General features: G+C 42.7%; 1 pseudogene; it reads right to left on the bottom strand.

The window, feature by feature from the left end:
- Window positions 1–796: 796 nt before the first annotated feature.
- LOC109392751 (enhancer of rudimentary homolog pseudogene) lies at window positions 797–5,916 on the bottom strand (annotated as a pseudogene).
- Between the last annotated feature and the right edge of the window lie 850 nt (window positions 5,917–6,766).

The following is a 6,766-nucleotide window of genomic DNA, read 5'->3' as shown; positions in this document are numbered from 1 at the left end:
AAGACTGAACTTTCTTCTCAGGAAAGGGTAGAGCGGGCAGACTCTGGATTAGAGAAAATCCTACAACTGAGGGTGAGGGTATCATGGGGAAACAGCAATCAAGCAACATTGGCATTCTAAATGCTGAGACGCCCAGCCCTCTTTCCTACCTAGGTTTCCAGAAAGCTAGCAGCCAGTTGTACTCTCCTGGCAGGAGATTGGAAACCTCTTCTCTGGGATGTTTGACTAGCCCAAGAGGAAAGATACAGAATACTAAAATCAGGAGTTTCCAATGAAGGGGCCGGCTAGGTCAACATACAGCAAAAATTGGTTAGTAAGCCCCGCACATTCAGATCTTCCAATAAGTACCTCATTCTTCTTCTTCTGCTTTTTAAAAAAAGTATAACTGAAGAATATTTATTTGTTTTTCACTAAGACTTTATCTTGAGGACATAACTAAACTCCCCTCCCGACCCCTCCCCCCACTAGAAGAAGGGTTAGTACAGTGAATATTATAAAGAGGGTATGAACAATTTTTGAAGGATTGGAACCAACATAACTCACAGAGAACAACTTCCAACTAAATAATCATAAAAATATTTCACTAAAAAAAAAAAAAAAGAAAAGAAAGAAAGAAAGAGGAGCTGCTGGGAGTTTCAGACTGAATAAGATCCTCACATTTCATCTAATACATTCAATCCTGGCTAGCGTGTACCAAAATGGAAACAGGATTGCTATAATACAAAATTTCCACTACCACATGCTGCACATACCTGTGTTCCAAGCCCTCCCAACCCCGTTAATGCCTCCAACAAAACTATTTCCCAGCCTGTTGGGCCTGCCAGCAAAGGAGCGTGTAGATCTTCTCTTTCATCCAGTCTTTGTAACGAGGCTGGTATGCCTGGATATCAGTTTAGTAAACAAGGCCGCTGAGGTCAAGCAGCAGATCAATAAACTCAAACAACGGGCTGATATCATATGTGGCAGAGGGGCTGTTGGGATTCATTCTCTTCAGATGTTCTTCATACATTTTACAAATGCCTCCCACGCATTCCTTCACAGATTCACAGTCAGCATGAAGTTCTGCCTTCTGGCCTCTTGGTAGGCTGTACCAGCAAAATGGTGTGAGACACCGCACCAAACTCTTTCACGGCAGTCACCGCCTACTGGTACTTCATTCTTTTTTTTTTTTTTTAGCTGAGCCATCCCGCCACCTGGTTGGCAGCTCACGGCTGCTCAGCTCGGGCTGACTCGAACCACTGTTGCTCAGAGCTCAAACTCTTGAGCGAGCTCTTAACCAACTGAGCCACTCAGCCAGCCCTACTTCATTCTTAAATGAACAAACAAGGGGCATTGGACATTTGAGGAAAGCCAAATGAAAGGTAGAGACCAAAGCAAACACAACAAAGCATTTTGATGGAAAGAGAAATAGAACATGAAGAAGAAATCTCTTTTAAAAACTATCATTACTAATTATATAGTAAATGGAGAAAAAATGGTACTCAAACATTACTGGTGGCAGTATAAGAATAGCCCAGTTGGAAGGCAATCAAGGGTCTAGTAATTTATATGTTTTCATCCAAGAATCCTACTCCTGAGAATTCAGAGGAAATTCTTTAACAAGCTAAGAGAAATCAAAGCTATGAGTTTATTCAAAAGTGTCCATAGATCATGTTTATAACAATATAATTTGGAAATACCCTTAGTATCCAACCACGAGGCACAACTAATTGTTGCAAAAAAATAATAATAAAGACTCTTTGATATCCGTTAAATGGAAAAAGCAGAAGAGAAATCCAAATCCCTGCTGCTATTATGTCTGAGCCCAAATGTAAGTCAGTAGCGTCCCTGGACAGGCATCAGAGCTGAACATGAAAATGATGTGTACCTAGACTGGGACTATAAATGGCTTTTTGTGTGTTTGGAAATTATCTTTAATGCTTTGCAAACCTATTTAATTGGGGCTTATGTTGGAGGATTTGGGGCCATTTTATCTCAATTTGTAATTTAAAAGAATTTCTGATGTGAAAATAAAAAATTCAAACATTATACAAAAATGTCTGAATAAATACCCACCTGCCCAATAAAAAGATGATCACAAAAAAAAGAAAGAAAAACTATCATTACTATTTCCAGAATGTTAAGAGATTTTTGCATCCATGAAGAAAGAACAGTACTCTACAAAAAAGGAATACTTGGAGACTAAAGAACTAGAAATTACAAATAGCATAAATTAAAAATTCAATAGAATTGTTGAAAGAGAAAACTGAGTAACTCTCCTAGGAAGTATAGTAACAGGACAAGAGGTATAAAATAAGAAAGAAATTATTAGAAAAGTGAAGGACCTATCCAGGAGGTCAATCTTCAGTTAATAGGGTTTCCAGAAAGAAAGAATAAAGACAATGAAGAATAAGAAATCATTAAAGAAATTAATCAGTCAGGGTTTGAACAGAGAAGCAGAACCACTGCAAGTGATATAGGATCAGGGATTTGTTACAGGGGTTAGGACTCACATGATTATGGTGTTGATGGAACAGTCTATGCAGACTGTTGAGCCTAAAGTCTCTATAGACTGTCAGTTGGGAAGGAAAGCTGGATATGGATAAGAGCAAAGACAAGTGGAACCCAAGAGGGAAAATTGGAACCCATGTCTTTCTCTCACTACCTCCAACCTGAATGCCATGGGTGACCTACAGGAGAATCTGGCACCATTTTACCACCACAGTGCTACACACACACACACACACACACACACACACACACACACACACACACATATGTCAAAGAAGATGGACAGGCTAAAGGAACAGATATGTTGGGAGCTGCAAGTTCAGGGGCTGCCCCAAACCAACCAGGTGAGCTTGCAGATGCCTCTGTGCCTGGCACTGGACACCAGCCTTCAAAGCATGCACAGATGGCTGCTGCTTCATTTCCACCTTCCAGATCTGGTAGAAAATGTCCTTTGTGGCCAACACTAGCCTGATACCATACAGAGAAGGGAATTCTGGGAGCCACAGTTCCAGGTTAGCTAAGATAATATAGTACAAAGCAACCATAAGAAATAATCCAATAACATTTATCAGAATGGAAAGATTTTTAATTAAGAGTCCACAGAGTGTCCTGAATAACGAAAGAAAATAGGCTCACATCAAAGCACATCACTGTGAAGTTTCTGAAAATGGGACAAATTGAAAATAAGTTTCCAGAGGAAAGAAAAATAAAACAGGTTTCAAAGAGTCATAATAACATCAGGCCACTCAACAGCAACTGGGAAAGTTAGGAAAAAACAAAGCCATCTCTTCAAAATTCTGAAGAGAAACGATTTCCAACCTAGAATTCTTCACCCAAATGAACATTTAGAAGTAAGGGTAGAATTAGGCTTTCAAGGCATGTGAGGTCTGAGGAGGCTGCGGAATAATGTGATCTACCAGTAGATACAAGATTCTGGCAATGGTGGACCCAACAGCAGACGAAAGTGACAGGAGCCCTGGATGACAGTTTAGGGAGACCCCAAGACAACAGCTGTGCCTCAGGCCCAGAAAAAAACGAGGCCAGGCCTGACAGTCAGAGGATCTGCAGGAATTTCTCCGAGGTGACGCTGACAGAATGTTTCGCGTATTTTAATGTATCGAGAGGACACTCATAATTAGGGATTCTTTGGGTTGAATTTATGATAATCATATCAAATACTTAGCAAATAAGCAAACAAATCAGGACAAGCATTGCCTCCAGGGACAACAATAAGTATAGAGGAAAGACAAAAATATTCATAGACTATTACGTGACTTAGCTATGACTAGCATTCCACAGTGATATAAATGTTAAGTATTGATCTGATGAATATGAGATGTAACTATATTGGGAGACAGTAAGAGGGGCAGAGAGGGGCGGCCAAGTGGCGCGTTGGTTAAGAGCTGGCTTGGGACGCCAGAGGGCCCCGGTTCGGATCCCACATATGAAGGCCAGTGACACTGCCCTCTACAGCTAAGATGCTGAACAACAGCTCAACCTGTAGCTGAGCTGCCATGGGTTGCTGGCTACGGCGAAGGCTGCAGCCCCTGTGGCAGTGGGTTGCCATGGGCTACCGTGTGTAGCCAGCAGCCAGCATGAGTGGCCAGCAGCCACAGTGAGCGGCGGTCCAGAAGCCGGCGACTGATCTGCCTCACCCGGGAAGAGCGCAATGATGGTTCCAACTTGGGCCAGTGAAGCAACGTCCTCTACAACTAGACTGAAGAGCAGAGGGACAGCAACTTGTCTATTCCCCAGCACTGTTCCCATTCTCCAATTCCCCAATTAAAAAAAAAAAAAAAAGAGGGGCAGAGAGTATGTACATGGCAGGAAGGGATGAAAATGCTAAAGGAGTGATCCTCATGTTCCGATCTGGAATTCTAAGATAACTATTTGACCTCCTGATTTTATTCCATGTGAGAGGATTGCCTAATAGAAAAAATACATAGTCTGTATGTCCTATGATACATATGGTCCTGTTCCATAGTAGGAAGCCAAAGATAATGCTTAAAACTAAAAAAATCAAGCAGTAACGCTCTAATTATGTTATTTAGATATGCAGAGGTAAGAAATAGCTAAAGAATTTCAAAATACTTGCCTCTGGGGAGGAGAAAATAGGGTTGGGAGACCAGCCATTTCAAAATAAGTTTGTAAAAGCACTTAACTCTAAACCATGTATGTGTGGTACTCTTTAAAAAAAACAACCAAAAAAACCAAAAACTAACCAAAACAAAAAGATAGAGCCACTGATACGGTCTGAATGTTTGTGACCCCTAAAATGCATATGTTGAAATCCTAATGCTCAGTGTGATGGTATCAGGAGGGCCTTCGGGAGGTGCTTGAGGGTGGAGTCCTCATGAAGGGGATGAGTGCCCTCATAAAAGAGACCCCAGAGAATTCCCTATCCCTTCTGCCAAGTGGGGACAAAGTGAGAAGTTAGTTACTAGTCTGCAGTCCCGAAGAGGATTCTCACCAGAACCCAACCATGCTGGCACCCCGGTCTTAGACTTCCAGCCTCTAGAACTGTGAGAAATAAATTTCTGTTGTTTATAAGCCACCGAATTTGTGGCTTTTTATTATAGTTGCCTGAACAGACTAAGATGGCCACCAACTCAAGGAAAGAAAGAGGGAAAGGGAAGGACGAAGGGGAAGAGGGAGAAGAAAGAAGAAAGAAAATGAAGCTTTTAAACAGTTAAGTTGTTTGCCCCAAGTTCACAGCACTGGTAAATTTCACAGCTGAGTTTTGAGCCCAGGTTTATCGGACTCTCCAACACTTGTTATAAATGCCTATACAGCAGCACACGAGTCCCTCAAGGTTTTCATTTGGTCTGCAGTGGGCTCAAATGTCTAGTGGGTGATTCTGCCTCTCAAGTAGATAGAGGCCAAGGGCACCGTTAGTGAAAGGTCGTGGAGACATAGGTGGTCTGGTAGACCAATAATCAGACAAACATGAGGGTGTCCCCCAACTAAGCTAGGCGCTGGGAGAGTGAGGAGGGATGGTGTGTGCGGGCGAAGGTTTGGATGGAGCACAGAGAAACAGGCGCCCACGGGGACAGAGGTTTGGACTCCCTGTAGAGACTCTGGTGGGGGGAGAGGAAGGAAGGGTGGACCGACCAGGGAAAAGGACGCTCCCTGGACAGGAACAGGAGCGCAGCCCAGGACAAAGCCCATTCAACAGGGCAGCTGCAGGTTTTCAATCTTGAATAAGTGCTTCCAGAGGGAGCAAATAGCGGGGGAGCTGGATAATATCCGCTGAACGCATGAATGCGTGAGCACAAGCCAGGGACTCTTCAGGGGTTCAGGTTCACCTTCCTGAACCCTAAGCAGTAGTAAGCTGGATGTTTTTGAGGCTCTCATTAGACTAAAGAATGCTCGAATCTCAGGTCTCTCACCAAGACGTAGGTGGGGTGGGGTGCTGGACCCCTTCATAACCGGCTCTCGGGAGTAAAATGCTACGTTTTCAGGTAATGTGTAAGCCAGTTATCACCATGCTGGTAGCTTGGAATTGGCTATGGAGGGAGTAGTAACACCACGGAAATCAGTAATAACTAGGAATTAGGGCTTTGTTTTCATTTCAAAAAGCTAGTTGTGGAACATTTACCAGCATGCCACTGCCTGATGTGTTAAAAAGAGGGAAAATTAGACACAGACTGAGTGAACAGGGAAGGTATAGTGATCATGTTAATTATAAGAGCTAACATTGATGGAGTAGCACTATCGGCCATACAGTATGTTAGATACTTTCATATATTGTCTCACTTAATCTTGCAAAAGCCGTAGGAGGTAGATGTTTATTTTTACCCATTTTACACACACTGGGACAAAGGTCCAAAAAGACTAGGTAGTTTGCTCATGGATACAAGGCAGTAGGTAGGAATCAGGCCTCCTGCCTTCAGATTTTAAAGCCCAACCTCTGAACACCAGCAACACAGGGAGGCGATATTGCAAAGCGGTTACGTGTGAGTGTGAGGATGCTGGCGCCAGTGTCTGGATTCAAACACAGGTTTCTGACATTCAGTCACTGTGTGAACCTGGAGTGAGGTGTTTACTCCCTTTGCCTCCGTTTCCTCATCTGTAAAATGAGGTGAATAATAATATCTTCCACATGAAGTAGTACTTCACACAGAGCCTGATCCTAACAAGATAGCTGTTATTAGCTGAATCATTGACAAAGTTTGATGGTTTTCATCGTATTCGATATTTGATAAGACTGTTTGACTCAAAAAATGCATTTTGCTCTCTGGAGGATACACAGGAAACTGGTTTGTCGGTAGCTTCC

This window comes from Hipposideros armiger, unplaced genomic scaffold (genome assembly GCF_001890085.2).
Source record: "Hipposideros armiger isolate ML-2016 unplaced genomic scaffold, ASM189008v1 scaffold_11, whole genome shotgun sequence".
In the NCBI taxonomy this organism is placed as follows: Eukaryota; Metazoa; Chordata; class Mammalia; order Chiroptera; family Hipposideridae; genus Hipposideros; species Hipposideros armiger.
The sequence above is the reverse complement of the archived record's forward strand: the minus strand, read 5'-3'. Positions and strand labels throughout refer to the sequence as shown.